The 13,221-nt window shown below is 40.7% G+C and overlaps 1 protein-coding gene across 3 annotated transcripts in view; it reads left to right on the forward strand.

The window, feature by feature from the left end:
* Positions 1 to 13,221, forward strand: part of sbk1.S (SH3 domain binding kinase 1 S homeolog) — a 92,140-nt gene that overhangs the window by 63,187 nt on the left and 15,732 nt on the right. The window lies entirely within an intron of this gene.

The raw sequence follows: 13,221 nt of genomic DNA on the forward strand, positions 1-13,221 counted from the left end.
TATATATATATATATATATATATATATATATATATATATACACAATTATATATATAACCCCTATATATATATATTATTTTTTATTTATTTATTTATTTATTTATTTATTACATGTCTACAGTGTCACTGACCAGAGAACAAAGGAGAACAACACCTCTCTATTAGAATTATTCTTAATCATAATGCAGGATTCTACCCCACAGGGCCTGGGGCATTTGCCCTACATCAGAAGGACACATGAATGTAAATAAAAGTACAAAGGACATATATTTCGCTCAACAATTGTTACATGTTTTAAGTACATAAATCCAGCCAACAGTAATTTCCGAATCCCACCTACAGCAACCCCCCATTATTTCCCACATTACCTTTTCTAACCCCTGTTACCCCACCCAGCTCCAAATCTAGTTGTGTATAGGCCAGAGTGAGTGAAATGAAGCCCCTGTATATGTGCATATATATTTATTGTAAATATTTCTAGACAAAGGCAGGAGGAAGTGACTTGCGAATGCTACGTAAAGAAACACGTTATCTTTTCTAAATTCTGTATATTCCCATATAAGCCCAATGCCTTCCCAGCACTGTCTAGCTCAAATAACATGCTGTCAGTGTGTGTACAATAGAAGCATTGCAGGGATAACTCCATACAATAAAGGTTGATATTTTACACCAGCTCCGTTGACAAAAGAACAAGATTTAAACTGGAACCCAGAGGCACAACTGTGTGTGAATACACCTGGTGCATTTGGGCTCCCACAATAGGCAGACTAAACATGATAGATTTATGTCTCTTTTCCATTCCCAGTTGCAGTTGCAACCCAAATCTACTGCAGGGAGCTGGAGAGCTTTCCCAGTCCAAGTTTAAAATGTGGCTCACGGCTGCTACGTGCTGTGTGTTAAACAGCATTTTCCCTATTCCATTACCTCAAACCAGGGACCCCCAACCTTTTGAACCTGTGAGCAACATTCAGAAGTAAAAGGAGTTGGAGAGGAACACAAGCATGAAAAATGTTCTTGGGGTGCCAAATAAGTGCTGTGATTGGGTATTTGGTAGCCCCTATGTGGATTGTTAACCTCGGAGTTCCATGACCTGTATAAAAACAGTCGGCCTTTGGCCTCGTGTTTTTATATGGTCATGAAACTCCTCGGTAACTTATAATATCCTTATATTTTACAAGAGGGGGTACTTTATTCACTATATATATACCTGCACTGACCTGCATTTGCACGTGCTGCACCATCTGGTTGTAATTATAATATACCCCCTGGGCCCAATGTGGAATCAACGTACCAGAGCTTACATAGGAATATAAACCTGTATATATCTCCTTAGGCCTGAGGCCTTCAAATTTAGCCCTAGCAGAGGATAGGGGGCAAAGCTTGACCAGTAGACAGAGTGAACTTTTAAAAGAATTCCACTATAAGTGAAAGTATATAATATTATTTTTAAGTCTCTGTAACATTGTTAGAAGTTGAGCAGAGCCTAAACATATGTCACACAGCATAGGTGAACTTGAACTCCGTAAATTTGAAAACATCTGCCATAAGCTGTCGGGTAAGTTAATGAGGGCAAAAGGAATTTTGTCATGGGAAAACACAGTTCTTTTTACAAAATGCATCAGTTACTAGTGCTCCTCCAGCAGAATCCTACATTTTACTCCAAAGAGCAAACAGGTTTTTAAAGAATTTTCAAATCTGACATGGGGTTAGATATATTGTTGGTTTCCCAGGTGCCTTCAGTCATGTGATTTGTGCTCTGATAAACTTTTTGCTCTCACTTACTTTTCACTCTTTACTGCTGCACTGCAAGTTGGTGTAATATCACTCCCTTCCCTTCTCCCCCCCCCAGCAGAACAGAACAATGGGACGGTAACAAGATAACAGCTCCATGACACCTGCATGCCCTACCTAGTGGTAGATATGAGAACAGTATACAATGGAAAAAATCTGATTGTGACTCCTCCAGTTACATTGAGTAGGAGAAACAATAGCTTATCTGAAAGCAGTTCCATTGTGAAGTGCTGGCTCTTCCTGAAATCAAATGACCAGGCAAAATAACTTAAGATGGTGCCTACACACAATGTACCCTGGCCTTAGCTGGTGTTTTACTGGAAGTAAATATCCTACCTGTACCACTGCTTCTGACTCCTGAAACAATGTAGCAGAAACCAGCTGATCAGCAGACTTGGAGGAGAACTGACTTGTGCTAATCTTTTTTTAGCCTTTAACAAACTGCTCTATATCTGTGTCTCAAAGTAGATTTTTGTATCTGAGCAGGCACACCTCCCTTTGTAACCATAGCTTGGACATTGTGCAACAGGAGTAGCAAATCTATCGTCCTTCAGGCCATGCAATATAGTTCCTACCTTGGAAAGGAGGATGATGGGAGTTATAGTTCAGAAGCAGCTGGGGACTCACCGGCTGGCTTTTTATTGCTTGTATATAAAGCACAAACGATGTGACTATATAAGGTTTTCTGTTGGGCAGCTACCTACCCATACTGTACATCGCCCTCAACTAACTTCTTATATGATCAGGGCTCAGCTGGATAAAGGTGGCCATAGACGTAGAGATCCACTCGTTTGGCGACATTGTTCACACATTGAAGTGGGAGATATTGGGCTGATCCGATTGTGGGCTCTAGGGCCAATGATCGGATCATAATGGATTTGACCCAGGTGGTCAGATCGCGGGACCGCATAGATGCACAGATGCGGCCGTGATCCAACTGGATTTTTTAACCTGCCCAAAGGAGATCTGCCCAACTTTCGGCCGGATATCGATTGGGGAAGCCCGTCGGATGGCCCCACACACGGGCCAATAAGCTGCCGACTAGGTCTCTCGCCAACTTTTATTGGCCCATGTATGGGGGCCTTTAGAAGTGCAGCTACTGAACTCAGCCAGCAGCCTCCTGAAGTCGGCCAGTAGCTAACCTCCAGGAAGAGCCATCTTTAGCAGGCAAATAGGGGGAGCTACCTTGAGCCCTTCTCTTGAGAAGGAAAATGGGGGTTCCTTTTCTGATTACACATTTTACTACTTATTGACTCCCCATCAAACTAGATAGCTGACTCTCAACCTATTAGAACTGTCCTGCCCCCCAGAACTGAACTTGCGGTCAATTTGGCTGCCAGTTTGGTCACTAAATTAGCCAAAGGTCTATAAAATTGGTAACATATTCGTACATATTCTGTGTTTGGCCAGCTATACTTTAGAATTTAGCTCAGAGTTATCCAGCCAAGTATACTCCAGCTATTAATGAACTACATTTCCCAACATCTCTCTACAGCCATAATCCATTGAAGCATTCTGGGAAATGTAGTTTATTAAGAGCTGGACATAACTGCTCTATCCGCTATCCTTCACACCAGCCTGTATGGTGCATCACTTGCATATATAAATAATAAATCAACATTATTAAGGTATCATCTTGATTGTAGACAAAGAAAAGCATAACTGGGCCCTGAACTAATCAGGTATGTATTTTTCATACAAATAAGGAGGGTTCTGTAATTAAGTCCTGTGTGAGCTCATCTCAGTCTGTTGTTCAGGTGTAACCTGAGTCCGTGGAGGTTTCTCCAGCTGTCACAGCAGAACTGCCCACGGGGAGGCATGGATTCTGCGCTCTATCTGTGCAGGTGTTGGGCCCTCCCTGTTGCTAGGTGTTCGGTGAGGTGTGGCTATAGGTGAATGGGAGACATAGGAGGATTGCTTGACTGCAGGCTGTGCCACTGAATAGACGTAAACTCTCATTAGATCCTATTGTGTGAGTATACATTGCATTTTTGTGTATAGGAATAAATTATATTTATGTTTTCATTGAAACGATGCCATTGTAATTCTCAGTATGATTGCTCAATAGGAACTACAACAATAAGGAAAAACCTTTAAGCATATACCCATTGGAAAGTGCATATGTTAGACCAGGGGTTCTTAACATTTATATTTTTTTTTTTTACAGCTAAATATATATAAATATATGTATATATTCTAAAGAAAAAGTATGCTGAGTATTATATACAATTAATTGATTTATATACACTAAATACATTATTAATATAATTAATAAATTCTCACCTGAGGTCAGGATCCTGAAAAAGGTCAAGCAACACTGTATTAGACATTATGCCTGTGCCTATTCTGTTGCACAAAATCTATTGTGTATTGTATAATCATAGAAGAGTTTTCATATAAAGATGTTAACACTGTATGGGTATTTTGCATTTTATGAGTCCTATGTTTGTGCAGGGTTTGCCTATTTATGAGAAGTGCCGTCAGTATACTCCTTCTGGTGATATTCAATGTATCTGGACACCTGTGTGTTGTGTGCAAATATTGTCTTCTACCAGTAAGGGTGGAAATATTGTTTATTGCAGTTGCTATGAATATAGGCAGACACTGCGAGGCATCTGCGCTGCGTGTGTGCAGAATAACCCTGTATATGTGCTGTGGGTGCAGCTGTGTGTGTATAGATATTACTCTGTATCAGTACATGCAGGTGTTTGTGTAGCTGTATATATATATATATATATATATATATATATATATATATAATACACAAAAGCCATGAATATCTTGTAAATTATATCCTTATAAACGGTGAGTTCTGATGTCATCAGTTATAAACGGTGAGTTCTGATGTCATTTCTGTCACATGACTCATTAAAATTTGTGTATTATAATTAATAAAGTACCCCCAGTTGCAAAATATGAGGATATTATAAGTTACCTCGGAGTTCCATGACCTTTATAAAAACACTCGGCCTTCGGCCTCGTGTTTTTATATGGTCATGAAACTCCTCGGTAACTTATAATATCCTTATATTTTACAAGAGGGGGTACTTTATTCACTATATATATATATATATATATATATATATATATATATATATATATATATATATATACTTTGTTGGAAGACATGAATATTCGGTGAGATTTAGTCGCCAAGCGATAAATTGCTTCTTCTTCAGGGCGACTAATCTCCCCAAACTGCCTCCCGCAGGCTAGAATCGAGATCGCCAGCGGGATGGCACTCGGAGCGATTCGCTTTCCGAAGTTTCCCTGCTAATGTAGGTCACTGGCATTCCTACAGCATATTCCCCTGAGATGTACATGCATATACTGCAGTCTTATGTTCTAACACATTGTCCTGTCCTGATCTTGTGTATTAGACCATGCCTGCCATCTGTGCTGCATGTGCTTTGTGTGCAGATAATTCCTGTATTTGTGCTGTGTATTCATACCATCTATCTATGTTGTATAGAGACATTCCTTTTTCTATATGACATGCGCATGCTTAGCCTGCTGTATCCATATGGCATCTATGGTGTGTGCACATACTTTCCCTGGATATAATGTGCTTGCATATGTTGTTTTTAGATGATTATGGATGTACTGAATCCGAGAATCTGTTATTCGGCCAGGACTGTCCCATTTTTCTCGGGACAGTCCCGATTTTGACAGCTCAACCCACAGTCCCGGATTGTTACTGATATGTCCGACTTTCTCTGATCTCCTGCACTGAACAGCCAGAAAAACATACAATGTTTCTAAAACTTAATTGGCTTTTGGCAGAGAGTCCAGAATAAGTGGCAGGTGCACTACATTTGTTACAATTTAAGATAAGCAAAGAAACAATTGTAACAATTTAAGATAAACAGGTCTATTGGGGAAACTGTGAATTGCAGCTTAAATGGCAATTTAGCTTCATTAGCAAAACTGTAATAACACATAAAAGCCACAGAAATGTATTCAAACTTTTTGATAACATCAGTACTGTGTGCACAGACAAGTTTGTTTATCTGTGCTGTGCATGCAGATATCGCATTGTGTCAGTGCTGCACCCCTGGCTCTGTATTGTGTGCATGCAGTATACTGCCCTTTATCTGTCCATCTATAATGCCGTGTATCTGTGCTCTTTGTGTTTGTAACAGTGCCACAACCTACTGGCTTAATCACAATAACCCCTAATAGCGCATGTTTCTGAACCTTGAATCTGAGCTAAATCTGTCAAATCAGTTTCCCATCTGTCTTGTCTACTAAGCAGCATACCTATCAATACTGATGCACATATGTCTTGTTTTGGAACTGGATTTTACAGGACAAGATGGGACTAAGGATGGTTCTTAATGGATAAGGAAAGACGTGTCAGTTGGTGTTTGTTGGGTCAGCTATAAATGTAAACTGTGGTTCCTGACTGCTTTCTACAGCTTGGGGCAATTCTGCTGGAAAAATACAAGTATTTTACCTGTTATCCAGAATGCTTGAGACTTGTTTTTTTTTAGTAGGGTCGCCACCTTTTCTGGGGCCGCAAAACGGGTGGTGGGACGGATGACATCAGAGGTGGAGGTAGGACCGGTGATGTCAGGTGTGGGACTGATGACATCAGGGGCAGGACTGATGATGTGGCGATCAGCGACTGGCTGATCTCCATGACATTATTTTAAATGTCCTGTCTGGATTTCCTAATTTGGAAATTCGGATAGGAAAGTTTCACCCGGGCAGCCCTTCCAAATGTCAGGCTATCTCAGTGACACCCGGACAGGTGGCAACTCTATTTTCTAGATAAGAAGTCTTTCCATAATTTGGATCTATATACCTTTAGGAGGGGAATATAATATATTTCACTAGTGCAAAAAATTTGCAAAGACCCTTTTGTGAATGTTAGTGACCATGTTTGCACAATTTTTGACGACTTCAACGACGAACGTTTGACAATCGCAAACCATTTTTTGCGACAAAATATTTAAAGAAACTGCAGAGCAGGTGTTAAAGGTTCGCAATGCGCAATTAAGATTCGCAATGCAATAAAAGCCTAACAAAGAATATTACATTGCGACAGGAACATTTTTATTCTCAAAGTTTTACTCTTTGTGAATTTCATCACATTCCCCCATAAGTCTATTGAAATAATTTAAACATAAATTAAACTCCAATAAGGATTCATTTTATGTTAGCGGGGATCAAATACAAGGTACTGTTTTATTAATACAGAGAAAAAGGAAATGTAGTCTATGGATGATGAACTTCCCATGATTTGGAAATTTCTTAATAATGGGTTTCTGGATAACAGATCCCATACATGTACCGAAATATTAGGCAGCAGTCCCAGAGGACAAGCCTATTTCATTGCTACAATGGTAGAATCCGTGTGGCTGCTGATTAGCTGATCTTCATTTCATGCTTAGTCTAATGCAGGGATCCCCAACCTTTTGAACCCGTGAGCAACATTCAGATGTAAAAGGGGTTGGGGAGCAACACTAGCAAGAAAAATGTTCTTGGGGTGCCAAAGAAGTGCTGCGATTGGGCATTTAGTAGCCCCTATGAGGATTGTCAACCTACATTGAGGCTCTGTTTGGCAGTACGCCTGGTTTTTATACAACCAAAACTTATCCCGAAGCCTTGAATTAAAAAATAAGCACCTGCTTTGAGGCCACTGGGAGCAACATACAAGGGGTTGGAGAGCAACATGTTGCTCACGAGCTACTGGTTGGGGATCCCTGGTCTAATGTATGATGGAGTTTGGGTCTCAGATACTCATGTTGAGTCCTACTGTTTCACTAAACATCCAACAATGACTCACGCAGAGCACTGGCTTCCTGATAGCTGATTAAAACCTAACCTTCAAAGGAAAAACATTACCGCACGCAAGGCTTATTAACTTAAAATAACACTGCCTTTTATTTGGGGGTGCTTTTAATAGCTTCAAAAATCAACATCTAATTCAAGTGGTTTTCTGGAGGCAAACAATTTGGATGTTTAAAATGCTCTATGGAGGCACAGGGGAGTGGGGCAGCAAAGGGATCCAAGGTAGTAAATCATTTATTACTAGTACTGTATATGAGACCGATGAGACAGATGATCAAAGAGAGGCTGTGGGTAGCTTGTCAGAGGCTCCTATCTGAGGCTCACCAGCTGTTGCTGAGCTCCTTACCAAGCACTAGGCACACATTGGGCAACCATACTGGATGTGCACAGACTCAGGACTATATTGTTTCTGCTTGTTTTCCACTCTTTCCCTTCATTCTTGCAAATGGAGCAAATAATATCTAGGAACCATGTCCCACCAAATCATGATCACACTTTTTTTCTACTTAAATGAATGTTGTGCCATGGTGATGTTCTAACAAAGTTTGCTCCATCTGTAGTAATCACGTAAACGTGAACGTTTATTTTTAAGCAGATACACGGCATGGACACGTGGCTGTCCAACATCTTCCAGATCCAAGGTGATTAATATGAAAGTGGGCCTCTCTTTGCTGCAATAATAACCTTTCATTTTCTGGGAGGGCTTTTCACTAGTTCACTGTTTCACTGTTAGAACATTGTTGTTGAGATTTGCTTCCATTCAGCCACAAGAGCATTAGTGAGGTTGGGCACTGATGTTGGGGGAGCAGGCCTGGATCAAACTTGTGGTTTAGTTATTCCCAACAGGTTTTTTTTTTGGGTTGAGATCAAGGCCAATCAAGTTCTTCCACTCCCATCTCTGCAAATCAATTTTGTGACCTTACTTTTTTGCACAGGGTTGTTATCCAGCTGAAACAGGAAAGGACCTTCCCCAAAGTCAAAAATTAGGAAGCACAGATTTATCATGAATATCAATGTATGATGTAAAGGCACCTGTGTTAACATTGATGGCTGTGGAATACATAGACAATTGAAATCAGTAGAAGGGGCATCTACATAGTGTATCATTACAGTCTGTAATTGTCTGACATTAGGAAAAAGATATGATACAGCAGGTCAATACATCTTCCAGTTTTAGTCATGATTAGGTTATTTAAGTCTAAAACTGATTCAGAAGGTGCAATGTCACCATAAAGCTTTTAGCGGCCTCTCCAGAGAAATGTTGCACATAACAAATGCCGTAATTGTCCACAATACAAAGCTAAGGAACTTGAGAACGACCCATGCTTGAACAATAGGCCAAATTTGGTTGCACAAAGAGTGTAGCATAAAAAATAAGGTGAACGTAAGTGAACTGCTATTATGTCCAAATAAACAACATAATTGGCACCATTGTTGACGCTAGCATTCTCCTAGGCTACTATGGGCATGTGTGGTTGAGGGGAAGCTGGGGTCAATCAACAGAGTGGTGGTCTAAGCATATGTAAGTAGTGTAGTTGCATACAGTGAGTTTTTATGGAGCATGAAGAAGGTGCATTATATGTTATTATTCGTGCCTTTTTGTTTGGAATGGTTTATTTGTAAATTGCTTTTAGGGGAGAAACAGACGTGGAGATTCAGGGAGATCAGTTTTCTCAGTGACAAATCGACTCTTGTTCGGGCGACAAATCTCCCCGCAAAGCCTTCCCGCCGGCTAGAATCGAAATAACCAGCGGGATACCACTTGGAGCACTTCATTTTCCGAAGTCGCCTAAAGTGTCATTAGTGAGGCAACTTCGGGCAACTTTGGAAAACAAATCGCTCCGAGTGGCATCCCGCCAGCGATTTAGATTCTAGGTCTTAGAGGTTATTGAAACCACGATTATACTCTATTACTCTAAAACCATGAATGCCGTGGAATTGATTAAACAAATAGAAAAAAAAAAACGATGAGCGATGCACTAAAACATTTTGAAAACCTGTAAATATTTGAGTTTACAAACAAAAATATCCGAAAACCTCTAAAGGTCCAAATTGATTAAAAATGGTCCAATAGGACCAGGCAGCACAGGTTTGTTTAACTTCTATGGGACCTTAAGTTTTAGCAAATAATAAAAAAAAATAGAAATCCAAAAATGTGTAAATCTGCCCCATAGAGTGCCTTTCCAGAGATGCAATGTGTAGATCAGATAATAGACTGAAAGTCAACAAGAAAGATGTACCCAAAATACTAAGTTGGTGGGATGTTTCATGCCGCCTGCTGTACAGTAATGCCTCAAAGTCCCTGTGGCTAGCAGTTCTGTATGAAGCCTAAATGAAACAGAAGACGTCATTCCTTAAGGCAGTAGATTCAAGACATTTTTGGGTCAACTGACCTTCAAGCTGGTTGAAGCCCTTTTTATGAGGGAAAATAGGCATTCTTCCTGAATGTCTTCTAATCGGCCTTTAGTGATGCCCCACCCCAGCCGAGGCTCTGGAATCCCACTGGGGCCAACCCTACAATTTTGAAACCACTGCCTTACGGTTGAGACAGAACCAATGTGAGCATCGTACTCACCTTGTATAGACTGACAAATAGCTTGGCATCAGAAGTCCTCTTCAAAAACAAAAAACCTGGCCACGATTTAGTTCTTCCACTAGTAAGAAGTCTACTGATGCTGGCACAGCGAGCAACTCCCAATACCACTAGATACTGAAAAAAGGGAGAGGAAGAGGATATGTACTGTATATATAAAATACTGTATGCATACAGTGAACATCCATACAAGTGCCAACCATTTTAAGGTCAACAAACAACTTGAGTCTTTAAACTTAAATGTCAATACTTTTAAGAAGGTTTCAGAGTCATGTATCCTAGAAAAAGGGTCTGCGATAGAAATTGGCCTGATTTCAAGATCACTTATAAAAAAGAGCATCAAGAACAAGCACAATAAGGATCGGAACCTGGTACTAGTAACCAAATACCGAGCAAGTTCCGTAAATGTGACTACTTTGATGTCCTCCACTTCGAACATATCCCACGTACTTTGACTTTTATTTTGGCTGGAGGGTTTCACTGAGCTTCTTCCCACAACATCACTCCTTCTTCATTGTCCCTGAGGGAGTGTCAATCCATGGGCCATGTCATTTTTCAGTTCTATTGCATCATGGATATGAGTTTCTGTATCACAGATATAAGCTTCCTATGGCCTTGTGTTCTCTACTGCCCCTTGCTTGTTGTATCTGCCTTTTATCTTCCTTGTTGTCCTGTCCCAGGTGTAGGCTTTTTATTACCATTCAGCTTGGCCTCATATATTCTATTTTTCAAAGCCACACCGTGCCTGGGCGGGTGAATCACTAGTTTAATCGCTCCCCATTGATTTCAGTGGCAATCATCTGGACTTCCAGGTGCACCGGAGGGTAAGATAATAGGAACCATGGCTGTCAGTGATTCTGCACAACTTGCTATTGGAGCCACAGGCAAATAAATAGAAAGCAATTTTAAAAGCTTTGCTGCCTGTTGCAGTATCATGCAGTATATCATATCCCTTGTGATGGTTAGGGTAGGGGCACACTGGGCGATTCGGGGAGATTTAGTCGCCTGGTGACTAATTTCCTCGTCTTTGCGGCGACCAATCTCCCCGAACGCCTTCCCTCTGTCTTGCGCCGGCTATAATGAAAAGTCGCCTGCGATAAAGCACACGTGGCACTTCGTATTCCGAAGTCGCCCGAAGTTTCATCGTGAGGCAACTTCGGGCACTTCGGAAAATTAAGAGTCATGTGTGTTTTAGCGCAGGCAATTTTTCATTACAGCCGTCACAGACAGAGGGAAGACGTTCGGGGAGATTGGTCGATGCAAAGACGAGGCGATTAGTCGCCAGGTGACTAAATCTCCCCTAATCGCCCAGTGTGCCCCTACCCTTAGCGTTGTAGATGGTACAGGGGCACAGTGGGCACTGTCTTATATTTTTTTAAAAATTCTAGTGGGGCCCTAAAATGATTTTGCTAAGGGGACCTGTAAATTCTGGTTAAGCTGCTGCCTTTTTGTTCTTTATTTTTTATATTCTACCTGCTGTTATATTCTGAGTTTAGTAGGATTTACGGCTTGAGGGGAAATGAAACCTAATTATATATAGGAAAGGAATTTCCATTTAAGGGCTTCCAAAGGAGAAATCATGACACACATTCTTCATATCAGGATTTGCTACCAACTGCGCCCCCCACCCCATAATTTTCCATACGCACAACTAGAACATTCTCCTAGAACTATTTATATATATATTTGACATGTATCCGTACTGTTATTAGCTTTTTTTTATCCTAAATCTTGGATGTTCTGTTCCATTAATTTTGCTCGTTAAAATTGAAGGCAGAACAGAGATTGCCCTTTTGCATCGCAACAAGCGGATCGCTAAATATCTGTATTGTGTTTGTGATTGGAACACTGTGCTATTTTGCTCCGGCAGAAGAACCTTGTGTACTTTACATTGTTACACATGTAGGCAGTTGTATGGTTTTTATATGGGCCTGGGACCTGTTGGTTGCTATGGGTAACTGCACTGGTGCACTTTAGCCCCTGGAACTAGAACTAGGAGTAGGCAGAAGAGGCAGCTGCCTAGGGCGCAGGGAAAGCCCAACTCAGGAAACAAATGACTGCACTGATATACTCTGTTCCCATTGTGGCTTGCGGGAGTCTGGGTGAAGGGAAGCACTGGGGTGGGTTATGGGGATGTTGGGTATAGAGCCTCCAACCTTTCCCTGATCCACCCAATCCCTGCCCATGTGATGTTCATTGTTCCCTTTCTGTGATGTCACCACCCCCTAACCCAAAATCTTGACCAGATTTTACCAGAAGGTGGATACCCTAATAATATATATATATATATATATATATATATATATATATATATATATATATATATATATATATATATATATATACTTATTTTTTGGGGGGAGAACTCCCCAAAAAAACATGGAAAAACATACAACCATGCATAGGGTACACTAGCCAGAATCAAACCAATGACCTAGCCCTGCAAGATAGTAATGCCACACTAGAGAGGTACATTTCCTGAACAAAATGTGAGTGGTGCTTGCCGTGGCAAAACTCAGGCCCAAATCTGATTGGCTGTTGTTGCCCCGCCCCTTTTTTTCCTAATTGTGAACCACAGTCACTCAGTGACTAACATACCAAAGTTTGGGAATGCTGTCATTTAATGTGTAAAAATGGCAGCATTTCTATTTTTTTCTATTGAAAATCAATGAATGAAATTTGATTGGTTGTTGGTGGCTCCGCCCACTTTTTCTAAACTTGAAGTGGAAACCCCCAGCGACCACATTTGTGATATTCAAGGTCCCTGACATCAATACTGAGAGAATGGCAGCCTTCTTAATTTTTCCCATTAAAACCAATCAAAGAAATCTGATTGGTTGGTTTTGGCTCCACCCACTTTTCTTAATTTTAATCCCAGTCCCCCAGTGACCAACTGTGCCAACTTTGAGGAGGCTGCCATTAACCGTCTATGAGCGGCAGCAGTTTAAAATTTTCCTATTTAATTGAATGGCTGAAATTTGATTGGCTGTTGTAGACTCCGCCCACTTTTTGTAAATTTTGGCTGCAGTCACCCAGTGACC

Source organism: Xenopus laevis, chromosome 9_10S (genome assembly GCF_017654675.1).
Source record: "Xenopus laevis strain J_2021 chromosome 9_10S, Xenopus_laevis_v10.1, whole genome shotgun sequence".
In the NCBI taxonomy this organism is placed as follows: Eukaryota; Metazoa; Chordata; class Amphibia; order Anura; family Pipidae; genus Xenopus; species Xenopus laevis.